The sequence below is a fragment of the Acipenser ruthenus genome, chromosome 4 (genome assembly GCF_902713425.1).
Source record: "Acipenser ruthenus chromosome 4, fAciRut3.2 maternal haplotype, whole genome shotgun sequence".
Lineage (NCBI taxonomy): Eukaryota > Metazoa > Chordata > Actinopteri > Acipenseriformes > Acipenseridae > Acipenser > Acipenser ruthenus.
Window position 1 is genome coordinate 24,550,535 of NC_081192.1, and position 13,831 is coordinate 24,564,365.

Sequence of the window (13,831 nt, forward strand, 5' to 3'; positions counted from 1 at the left end):
CTACGAATCATGCAAGATGGAAATGTGAAGCTGTGACCAAGCAAAGCAAAGCTCAAGCTACATGACGGCACAATAATAACACCAAAAGGAAAATGCAAGCTGATGGCGGAACACAACAACAAAAAATACAGGTTAAATTTCAAGATAGTGCAAACGATGCAAATGTCACTTCTATCAGCCAAGACGTGCAAACAAATCAACCTTATACGCAACCTGTGACGATAAAGAGCTCTTGTCAGGCAAATTGAAAACATCAATCGTAGAAATAATAACACATATGTGTTAAGGAGGGGTGTCTCTAAATAAATCCAGATGAATCTTGCTAAAAAATGCAATGATTTTCAAAAGAGAAAGCTTGGAATAGGTAATGAGGCAGACTTTACATTATAGAGATAGGAGAAAAGTCACCACCAGAACTCTTTGGATTCCCAGGATGCACCGCTTTGGCTGGGATGGAAGAAAAAGGGAAGTTGACTATCTTAGAAGATCTTTGACTGCAAGGACTTCCCGGAGTAAGTGTAATAGCAGACGATATTCTAGTGTATGGATGCGGAGACACTACAGAATAAGCCATATCTAACCATGACCAGAATCTAATCCGTGTTTTAAACAGAGCCAGAGGAGTTAACCTGAAACTCAACAAAATCAAAATGAAACTAAGACTCACAAGCATGTAATACATGGCACATTTACTGACTGCAGAAGGACTGAGCCCAGATCCGAACAAAGTCAAAGACATGCCCAAACTGGCGGACACAAAAGCAGTGCAACGATTGCTTGGAGTTGTGAATTATTTCGCGAAATTCCTACCTCACCTGTCTGTGAACCATTGAGACAAAGACACAATATGGATTTGTTTATCACAACATGAAGCAGCACTAGAACAAGTCAAACATCTAGCTAGCAATCACCCCATACTCAAATACTACTATGTACAGTGGCTCTCAAAAGTATTCACCCCCCTTGGATTTTTCCACATTTTATTGTGTTACAACATGGAATCAAAATGGATTTAATTAGGAGGTTTTGCCACTGATCAACACAAAAAAAGTCCTTAATGTCAAAGTGAAAAATAAAATCTACAAATTGTTCTAAATTAATTACAAATACAAAACAGAAAATAATTGATTGCATAAGTATTCACCCCCTTTGCTATGACACACCTAAATAAGCTCTGGTGTAACCAATTGTCTTTAAAAGTCACGTAATTAGTTGAATGGAGTCCACCTGTGTGCAATTAAGGTGTTTCACATGATTTCAGGTTAAATACACCTGTCTCTGGGAGGTCCCACAGTTGGTTAGTACATTTCCTACCAAAAACTACATCATGAAGACGAAGGAACATTCAAAGCAAATCCGGAATAAGGCTCTTCAAAAGCACCAATCAGGGGTAGGATATAAGAACATTTCCAAGGCATTAAATATCCCCCGGAGCACAGTAAAGTCCATTATTAAGAAATGGAGAGAGGGGCTCCCGAGTGGCGCATCCAGTAAAGGCGCTCCTCGCAGGATGTGCCCTATAGCCTGGAGATCGCAGGTTCGAATCCAGGCTATGTCACAGCTGACCGTGACCGGGAGTTCCTAGGGGGCGGCGCACAATTGGCTGAGCGCTGCCCGGGTAGGGAGGGCTTAGGTCGGCAGGGGAATCCACGGCTCACCGCGCTCATAGGGCGCCTGTGGCTCTGCAGCGGCGCCGCCAGGCCAGTCAGGCCAGCCCATCCAAAGCCTTTCCCTTTCGCTGCTTCGCGCCCTCACAGGTCGGGAGGGAGATTTACAACCAAAACTCATTATATTTCTGTCACACCTACATACAGTACATTTTAATGTGGTTTGCCAGGAGCATAGCAAAGTGTAGTAAAAACGCAGCTGACTATGGAAACCCCTCTCCATCTAGCCAGAATACTAAAAAGTAATAGTCCCCAGTCCTGAATCATAGGTTGGGAACCTGATCTAAACTTAAAACTAAATTAGACCCAATCGGTTATCTGCATGGATCTCAGAATGCATACTGTTCCACTGCCAGCAAGTGTTGATGATGCCAAGAAACCGAATCAAAAGAAACCGAATTTGACAGTGATCTACACTGGGCTTTAAGAGAACAGTACCAATTTAAGCAAAGCTGGTGCTTAATTAAATAATTATTCATGCAAATAGAGAAATGTCACGTTGCATTTTTTATCCTTCACTTGATCTTGCTTAGGTTTGATCAAGCTGACAGACTTGCAGCCGAAGTCAGGAGTTTTGACATTCCAGATGATTAACTAAGTTGAAAGGCCAGCTAATTTCTCAGGAAAGCATATCTGCAATCACAGAACAAAAATTAGGAAAACACTAGCAACCTAGATTGTAAAAAACAGTTTGCTGCCGTTTACACCCATTGTTAGTTTTATAGGTATTTCCTGTAATATGGTATCTGTATGCTGACTTGCTTCCTGACCTGTGACAGAGCTTCAGATAAGTAATAAGTCTTACTAGACACTCGGGAGTCAGTTGAATTTAGTTTTACTACTGGCTTGAATAAATTGTGACTGGCTTAGATGTGATGTAATGTATTATGAATTATTAAAAAAAAAAAATCACTGTTCTAAGGTTTTGGCTAGACTGGTCTTCTGCATAAAAAAAACTACTTTGTTTGGTGCCACAAAAAGTCTTATTTGTGCATAGTCTTCCCCTGTAAGGGTGGAAACACTAGTAAATGTATTCTGTTTTTTTGTCGAGTAGCCATGTTTTTTGCCAGGGAATAGAAATCTTCTTTTGGCACAAAGTGAAGGTACAGTTACGCACAACAAAAGTCCAACCAATATAATGTTAACAGAAGCTGACAAGAAGTGGTCTCCCTAGCAACCAATAGCAGCACTCAGTGAGGGTCAGTTGAAATGTTTGTGGAGTTGAAAAAAAACCTGCGGTGGTTTGAATATTTTATGACTTAAAATTTAAATCTACTTAAATCTATTTGGCTGGTTTCCAAATAGATTTAACTACTTTGAACAAGTACTTAAAAACCCCAAGGATTGCTATTTTAATATAAACTGAAACAGAGGGTGAATGCAGTTCAATGCATTGAAGTCTTGATTGAATTGTTAAGGCTCAAATCAGAAGTTAATAGCTGGGCAAATAGGCCTTTTTGTAAAAATACACTCAGGCCTGTGTATATTATAAAATTTGAGTAAAAATGATTAAAGGACTCAGCATACAGCCTCACCCCGAAGTTCTCGCTATCTTAAATATTGCTAAAATAGACTATAAACCAGAGCCCTTGTGGTTCATAGACAGACTATCCTGAGTAGTCAGGTAGTTCTGTATACACTACAGATTGGATCATGACGTTCATCAACTGCAAGTCTCATCATACAATACTACAAATAATTTCTCCTCATGCTCCTTACCCTTCTGCTTTACATGCTGTTTACCTTTTCTCCTTCCTCTTTTTTTAGGTCTTTTGTATTCACTGAACTTGAAGCAATATGTGGGCTTATCTTGCTAGACTTATTTTTCAGTGTCTAACAATTTTTGATTTCTCTGTATTATCTAATGTGCTCATTTACAAGGATTATCTGGTGAAAATTCAGTGACTCCAATAGAAGCCTTCATTATCTAGACTTTTGGGTCTAAATACAGTACATCAAACAAACTCAGAGAATACATGCTTGGTAGCTTTTACTGGTGAAGAGTCGCAACTTCTTACAATTCCTTAAAAGGTAAAACAAACCCCTGCATGGTAAAGAGTAATTACTAAAGCTTTTATTAAAACAAATAAGAGTTGGAGTGAAAATCGAATGAATCAGGAAGACAGTTTAGGATTTTGCAAACATCTGAACTGCACAATACTGGGCTGATAATTAAAAGCAATTAAATGACATGCAGTGCATTTTACATGGTGTAAATAATCTGTATTAAACTTCTGACCAAAAACATTTCACATGTACAGAAACAACCGAGTTAGAACAAAGGCGTGTAATAAAGATGTGCTATCCACAAAATGATTTGGATGTTGACACCTCATAATCCCATAAAGCTCATGGGGGAAGATATTCAATTAAAAAAAAAAACAAAACCCACTGACATTATATAAAATATATATATATATATATATATATATATATATATATATATATATATATATATATATATATATATATATTATACATTCTACAGAGTTGAAACACACTCCCTACTAAATTGCATCTCTACAAACATGCCAAGTTTCATCAAGATCCATCTTCATGCTTGTTTTGCGTCTTCAGCAAAGAGAACAGATAGAACAAGAAGCACTAGAAGAACAAGACCATTTTTGTTCACTTCTTGGCTGCTTATTTCTCCAAATCTATCATCAGATGGATTCATGTGGTATTAAAACAACAAAAAATGACAATGTCGCCTGAGAGATTTCAGGGAAAAGCAACTTAACCAAACCCATGGCTAAGATGTCCAAGGGCTCTGAACCTATTAGCTATGCAGCTGGAAAGGTTAGGGAAGTCTTGATCGAAATAACATCTTTCAGTCACTTTTTCAAACTCAGAACAGACACCAGGACCAGTGTTACACATTTGGAAGTTGAGTGGACACAGACAGTGGTGGTTTGTAACTTTTCTTATGTTATTATGTTATCAGGAGGCAGTGTGGTCCAGTGGTTAAAGTCCAGGGCTTGTAACCAGAAGGTCACCAGTTCAAATCCCACCTCTGCCACTGACTGACTCACTATGTGACCCTGAGCAAGTCACTTAACCTCCTTGTGCTCCATCCTGCAGATGAGATGTTAAATCTATTTCCTATTGTAAGTGACTCTGCATATAATGCACATTTCACAGCCTACCTCTGTAAAGCGCTTTGTATACGGTGGTCCACTATGAAAGGCGCTATATAAAGATATGATATTATTATTAAACTGTCTTGTAACAGAACATTGTATTGTGCTTATTGTATTAGTTACTGCATGTTGTACTATGCCCTGCACACAAAATCAACATTATGTGCAAAGAATTAACCTTATTTCTGTGAATGATCAAGCCGTGCCAAAATGTAAGCAAGTAACAACAAGCTTTTACACATTATAACCCTGTGTAAATGCAGCAAGCTAGTTTAATGTCTTCTGCAGAACTATTTATTTCTCTGTAAATACAGTTCTGTCACTACCAAAAACACATTGCAAGTTAGCACAATTCTGTACATTCCAGGCATCTTTAATACAACAGCAAACTACAAATTATTTCCTGCGACAAATCATCAAACCACAAATTATGTAACTTGCTGTGTAATTGAGCTACACTGTAGGCATTAAATGTAATGGCTCTAAATGTAAAGCTGTCATGACAGGAACTTCAGGGGAGGGGAGAGGGATATTTTACAGGTAGAAGAAATGCTACTATATGAACCATAATAGTGCTATATCAAAAAAGGCTGATTCATTAAATTAATTTAAATCTAACCTTATCTAGACTTTGTAGACTGGGAAGGTCTATTCAGGTGTTTTGTGTTGTTATGCTGTGTATTAAATAGTTTTTAGATTGTTTTTATTATGATTTTTAAGTACTTATTTTAAATGTTTTAGTATTAATGTTTTAATTTTGATATTGTATGCTTGTTTTTACTATAAAGCACTTTTTGTTGCCTCGGCATGAAAGGCACTATATAAAATAGATTTGATTGATTTGATTGATAATATAGACCAGAGCAATACTGAAAAGGTATGGGGAGCTCCTGAGTTCTAATGGGTTTAGAATCCAAAATGCAATCCCTACTGATAGGATACAACATGCCTAACAGTTTTGGTTAGTTGCATAGCTGTATAGAATAATTATATTTTGTTACATTTTTTTTTCATTGTGACAACTTCATTGTGCAGCCCACAGTACAGTATAAAATAAATTGAAGAAAAAAAAAACACATTACAAACTGAAAATCCCAAACTTTTCATAAAATGACATCCTGATGTGAATCCTAGCTTTCAGCAGCTCCTGCATAATCCACCCATAGCTTTCCCCTGCTGTAATAAAATAAAAGAGACAGCAGTTTTGCACAGGCTGTCGTACCACTGTTATTTCTGCACTGGAAATGATAGCTTTACACGCTTTGGAAAAAAGTTCTATTTATTGCTAACAACTGAATGGAGATTGAAATGCTGAAAGGATGCCAGTATATAAACATTGCCTTCTAAATTCCTAATTTGTAAACTTGACTGACAGGCAAGAACTGAAAATTATACCTTTGGATTAAATCTTTGTTGTAAATACTCCTTTTTTTTACCCCTTTAAAATAACAAGTTACTGCTAAAATGACTTACCAAATTGTGGAATTTAATAAACAGTGATATATTATGCTGCCTAGATATGTTTTGCAATGATATTTGATTTTATACTAAAATATAATTCTTGAGACACTGTTTACTGTGCTATATATCCCACTGAGATTACATAAATTTGATCTGAAAGACAATTGGAGCTCTGGTAGGGTTAAATCATAAAAAAATAACAATAACCTTTATACAAAAACGCTTTACTATATTTTTTAAAAGTAGTATTTTTGACCAGCAGGTAACTCTCTGTAAAAGATGCAGTATGTAAAAATGCTCATCAATTGATTTACCCAGAGCAACTCCTGGGATTGAATTAAAGTGACATCATCATTAACATTATGTGGAACACGGGTTGGCAGGTTCTGGTCCTAAAACATTCCAAGTTTCCTCCCCACTTCCACCTTGCAGCGTGTCTTGTCCAGGGGGCAAGGTGGCCCAGGGGACCACTTGTTCAGCCTGCTGGTTAGCTTATGTCTATGTCAGCCAGTATTAGGGCAGCTACCGAGCCCTAATGGACAAGGCCATGAGCCAAATTATGTCATTGTGTTTATTAAATGTGGTAATTCAATAAACCGCAATTCAGCTCACAAGTGGATGTCTCCTTTCTGAAATAGCTGGTGAAAAAAAATTGAAATGCCAAGGTGGGATATACCAATGGGTACCAAAGAGTTAACTGTTACAACATACCAGATTTTCTTTCTTTCTAATAAAATATTTTAACCCTGAAATATGACTTATTGTTAGTGCACACTAAATTCCTTGTAGAGATCCTTACTTAAACTTGTGCTGCTAGGTTGCAAATTGACAAACCCCTACATGAATCTGTGCCACTGAAACACTAGACCATCCTCATTCAAACCTACTGTCCACTCTATTAGCAATCTAAGTGCTGTTGAACATTCCCGTCTCCGATTATAATGAAGAAAATCCTAATAAGCAATATCAATTTAATTAGTATTAAATCTCCTTGCTATTGTTGTCAGAGAAGCAAACTGAATTGTACTACTGCAATAGTAGAACTGAATTCTACTATTGCAGGAATATTAGTTGCAAGATATTTATCACGTATATTATATGTTAATATTATTTCTACAAACATTAGTCCACAGGTCATACATTTTATTCAACTTCCACGGGCATGTCTTACTGCAGCTTGAGGTATGAATTTTATATCACTTTTACAACAAAACAGTATGTATTTAGCCTGTCTAGGACTGGTTGTAGATTCAATACAGGCAGCTGTATACTCACCCCCTTTCAGTATCAAAACCAGTTAGCACGACACAGGACATGAATCAAACATTCAAGGCATCTGGCCAATAAGACTAACCTGGACGCAGCCTTTAAAATAAATGTGTTACCTGTCAGTACAGAATAAGGCAAAATGTAACACCTGCAACAGTTTATTCGGATCATCTTTTATTTAACCCTCTCTCCCACACCCAAGTTAAAACTTTTGCAAAAAGGCTTGACAGGAAGAACCACTCTTACCTGAACTTCAGGATAGAATCTCACTGTAAAACAGCTGTTTGGCAGTTGTTGGGCAAGCATGCTAAATTAATGTGTATTGTAAACATATGGTTGTAATTGCTAGCCTGTGAAATAAATAATAAATACAGGTATATTAAATAAAAAATAATACATTAACAACTCAAATGCTTAACAGGACTATCCATGGTCACCAGCATATATTTGATTAGTTAATAATTTCAAAACATAATTCATGACCAATAAGCCTGACTTTTACAAGAGAAGTGTAAGGTACTGCACACAACAAAAATGTGCATTATAAATATCATATGGGAGATACTGAAGTTGAAGAAGGAATCTATGAAAAAGACCTAGGAGTTTATGTTGACTCAGAAATGTCTTCATCTAGACAATGTGGGGAAGCTATAGAAAAGGCCAACAAGATGCATGGATATATAGTGAAAAGTGTTGAATTTAAATCAAGGGAAGTAATGTTAAAACTTTACAATGCATTAGTAAGACCTCATCTAGAATATTGTGTTCAGTTCTGGTCACCTCACTACAAAAAAGATATTGCTGCTCTAGAAAGAGTGCACAGAAGAGCGACCAGAATTATTTTGGGTTTAAAAGGCCTGTCATATGCAGACAGGCTTAAAGAATTGAATCTATTCAGTCTTGAACAAAGACGACTATGCGGTGATCTGATTCAAGCATTCTAAATTCTAAAAGGTATTGACAATGTCGACCCAAGGAAAAAAGAAACAAGAACCAGGGGTTACAAATGGAGATTAGATAGAACAGAAAATATCAGTCACTTTTTTACACAGAGAATTGTGGGATTCTGGAACCTTCAAGAAGCTGCTTGATGAGATTCTGGGATCAATAAGCTACTAACAACCAAACGAGCAAATGGACCGAATGGCCTCCTCTCGTTTGTAAACTTTCTTATGTTCTTATGTTCTCATGATAACGTGAATGCTGTGTAACTGAGAAATAAATTAAAAATCTCAAATTAGGAAGTTTAAGTGCAAATGGGAGTTTATTTTTATATTTAAAGCAACTTGGTATGGGTACTCTTCTTGTTTAGGTTCAGTTTGTTTATCATTTTCTGTTTCAGTATTCACATGTTGGGAAGTTCACGGCACCCCATGTCCTAAAAAGGGCCCTCAAAAATGTTTGAAAGTTCAGCTGTGGATGTAGTATATACCATAGTTGTTCTATGTGGTATTTCTTACATGCACTTGTGTGTGTGTGTATATATATATATATATATATATATATATATATATATATATATATATATATATATATATATATTACAAGTACTGTAAAAAAAAAAGTTTCAATGCCAACCTCTACCTTACAAAGTTTTCAAATAACTGTCAAAACACACATACCTTTTAAATTCCACAGATTATTTTCCCAGTCATGTAAAATATTTAGGAGACCTCTCTGTTATAGGAATGCTATTTATTAAATGTCATGCTGCAACCTGTAGGGTTACTATAAAAACATATAATTTAAATGCAAAGCACTTGAGTGTTGTGTGTATGTGTGCTATGTGGAATGTGTTACTCAGTTAAAAAAAAAACATATATTCAAATATATATTTGGGATGTTTACAATCCCTCTGAAGTTCAGTGTCCTGCATTCAGTTGCTGGATTGAACTGTATTCACTTTTTCATCTATTGTCTTTGGAGCAGATGGGACAATTATTGTTTAAACACAGCAGCACTTTATGTGAAACTTGTTGTAGAAAGCTACTGTGAAAACTTAAGACTGGAGAAACAAACCTCATACACAATGGGAATAGTTGCTGAGATAATACAGAGGAAAACGAACATGGCCGGGCTCTAGCTTTATTACTGTATTTTAACAAGCGAACTCAGTCAATGTTGCAGTCTTGAACTTGAACTTGAACGAAATGGCACCTCTGTGGTTATCTTGGCATTTAAAAGACATCCTGCAAAACCCACGACTAATTAAATCAAAACTGTGTTGTAACGAGACTCTACTGTGCAAGTGAGATGGCTTTAAAAAGAATGCCTCCCATATAACTGCAAGTCTGTTGCTGTTTTCTCCACATCCTTCAATCAATTTAAAATATGTTAGTTGAGTAATAATCCATTAATATTGGTATTGGTATCTGAAGAGATGGTCCATAAAGGAGAACAACACAAGGATAGTGCAGGTGTCCTCATTATTCCTGTGCATAGGGATAGTAGCAGCATTTTTTTATTATTATTATTTTTTTTAAATAACAACAATAGAATGGAACTGTTCAAAGTTACAAATACAATTTCTCAACTTTAAAAATCTAGAAATATTAGTCCCATTTCCACTGTGTGCCTGTGCAACACTTTACATTTAGAGGAAGGGAAAAGGGTTTAATTGTATTCAGAATAATAGTGTTGTGTAGATCTGTGGTTAGTTTTAGAGCTGCTATGGAAATAAGATTTGCTGTGGGGTTCTTTAGGAGCTGATCGACAAATAGCCCAAGTCTATAATTGAGAAGGTTTAATAAAACAAAAGAATGCAATAGGCAATATGACTACTGCTTAACTTAATTTTGCATTATGTTTTGGAGTTCACTAACTTAAACTTCTCATTCTGCTATACATCATAAGTCTGTTTTTGATCTATGCATTCCCCCCAAAATAACTGGTATCTAGAAAAAAACAAGACATGCTGTGTCTTGAACAGCACAATACCACAAGCAGCCACACTGATTCAATGTATTTTAGACATTCCTATTTCTATAGCTAGTAGGATACTGGTCACCTAGATACCAGAAAGGTATCTCAACCCTATATAAATGTCTAAATGTATGGAGAACAGCAAAAAAAGTGTGGCTGTGGCTGTGGCTGTGGATGTTTAGGTTATGCACAACAGTAACAAGGAATTTGTATGTACCGCACTATAGAGTATCCATGACACCCTGTGGGCCAGTATTGGCATGTGAATGCAGCTCATTTTTCAGTGGAACAGTGCAGGAATGGCCTAACCTAAGTATATTCTTCCTTACTGGGCACTGCAGGAGTTCATTGGGCAATTGTATTCCAAAGGACGTTCAGCACATTAAAAAGCCTCTATACCCCGTAAGACAACCGAAATGGCTAAATGGCTAAATGGCTTTGAAGGGGACCTGTGTAAATAATGCCGTGGTATAGTGCAGTCAGGTAGATTACATGTCTAGCTTTTTTCTTTTTGTGATGAAGACAACCTGCAGTATCATTGTCACTTACATAGTTGATGCTAAAGAGTTACACATCCCCACGTGTTGCTACAACTGTTTAAATAACGTGCCTGTCATTTTTCTTTTCATTGTTAACATCCTGACAACTTATAACTTTAAGGTTTGTTTCAAAGCTCTTTTCAAAATGTCCGCTCTAATGCACTGATAGTGTAAGGATTATTGCCCACATTGTCAAACAAGTAACACAGCAAGAACAATCCATGATGTACGGAACAGAAAAGCCAGAACACGTCTTATGTTTTTTTTTTTTTTTTTTTTTTTTTTTAATTGCTCTTCCTGCAGTGATTTAGAGGACAGATCTCAAACCCCAGTGACTAAGCGGACATTTTGAAAAGAGCTTTGAAACATACTTTAATGTTATACGTGTAAAAAGTTGTCAGGAAGTTAAGATGAATATATTTGAATTCAGACTTGTAACTACAAATAAACATCAGCAGATTAACTGTAAAAAAACTGTACAAAAAATAGCACAATTATAACCAAATTACATTTACCAGAGCACTGTGTGCCTCTGTTGAGCTACATCAAACAATGACAAACACACGTCAAACTATTCCTTTAACTCATAATGAATCATATTCAAACAGAAACGTTTTATGCAGATTTATATTTAATATAACTAACAGCTGCAAATTCCAATAATACATGTCTAACAATCAATTATTTATAATGTAAACAGAAATAAGAAATGAAGAGATGGGTCCCAGAAAGAGTTATGAGCGGTCATATAAAAATGTAAAAAAAAAAAAAAAAGTATTTACCACAGAAATATTTTGGGCTTAGTCACTTTCTAAATCATTCAGGTACAGTATGAGAGAACCAGTTTGATGTTTCCAACACTCTTGCAAAAGTACACCAGATTAGTCAGGCTCCAGGTTACTGAAAGACAGCTGCTTCTGCAGGAAGACTAATTGCAGCAGTACCAAGTGTAAAAAAAAAATACATATTTGTGTTTCAGCTTATTATAACAGTCCAGCAAATATCAAAATACAGATAAAATTGTGCTCATTAGAAACTGATGCATTGGTAGTGAACTGCAAGTAGCCTTAATGGGTTGTCTTGACTTCAAGTGTGTGACTGTATTGTGTTTGACTTTTGTAAAAGTGTTTACATTTATTGTACAGCCATATCACCTAGGGTGCATAATTTAACTTCCTGAATTCGTTTGAAACTTGAAAATATATATATTTTTTTTTAGAAAAAAAGTATTATTGTGTTAGATCTTTTTTATGAATAAAAGATTCAATTTAAGTATGATATCAGTCTAATTCCTTTTTTTATATTACTTTCAATAAGATTTAAAACCCAGTTGTCAAAGAGAACCCAGCTGAAATCGTGGTGCACACAGGAAGGCTTCACCTTCCTTGAACATTGGACCACATTCTACAACAAGGACTATCAATATAGGCGGGACGGACTTCACTTAAATAAAAAGGGAACCAATCTACTCAGAAAAAGGATACTCAAGGAGGTTCAGAAGCATTTAAACTAGAAAGGAAGGGGGGGGGGGGGGGAATCAACAAAAAAAACTGAAGGGAGACTACATCAAAACAAGGGCAACAACTCAGGTAAGACAGCCATTAAATGTATTTATCTAAATGCTAAAAGTCTCAAAAACAAAATGTTAGAGCTTAAATCTACTGCACTAACAAGTAACTACGATTTGCTAGGTGTTACACAAATGTGGTTATCCGAGAGTGATGGAGACGAATATAATATTATTGGGTATACAGTGTATAGGAAAGACAGGCAGGACAGAACAGGCGGGGGGGGGGGGGGGGGGGGGAGCGCTATACATCAAAAATAGTCTTGAAGCCCAGGTGTTAAATCTGGAAGAAAAAAATGCATAATCAATGGGTCACACTATTGGACAAAAAATCAAAGGGCATAATAATAGGGGCATGCTATAGACCGCCAAATTAAGATGCCAAGCAAAATAATCTGTTATACAATGACATTAGAAATGCGTGTAGCAAAGGAGAAGCCATACTAATGGGGGATTTCAACTTCCACCATATAAAATGGGAAAACCCGGTGGGGAGCATGACAGCCAAAATTGAAATGGTAGAAATGACAAATGCCCCATAAAAAATGGAAGGTGTCCTGTTTTTACATTTTGAAAAGGTGGTCACCCTAGATGTTGGTCTTATGTACTCTTGATAAGAAAAACATAAAATAAAATAAAGCAAAGTGAGAATTATGTCCAATATTTCAAGACTGAAAATTGCAGATAAGACTGAAGGAACCCCCAAGCTAAAGTGAGTCAGTTGTAAGAAGAACAGATTTCAAACTTACATAATCACATTTAGGATACATTGATTTAAAAAAACAAACCAAAACATTAAAGAAAGTGTGTTTTGCAATAAGAGGTGAACAAGCATGGTATTTCCTACATCCACAGAGGTGCTGCAGGGGTCAGGTTCATGGTTACAATCTGGTGTATCAGCTGAACTTTGAAACATATTTGAGGGCCCTTTTTAGGCCACGGGTGCTGTGAACTTCCCAACATGTGAATACTGAAACAGAACATGATAAACAAACTGAACCTAAACAAGAAGAGAATCCACACAAGTAGCTCTGTAAAAAAAATCCCATTTGCATTTTGACATGTCCTCTTTAATGCACATATTGTTAAATTGAAAGTACTAAAATATGGTACAAAAAATGCGTTGTCCGCCATTACAGGATTTTTCTCGCATACCCCTACACTGAAGGTATTTAGTTTCAGTAGCGTATGTTTGAAATATATTTGTGGAGATGGTCGGGTTGGGTCGTGTTGGGAATGCACATATTTCAAAGGTCTCGGGCTCAG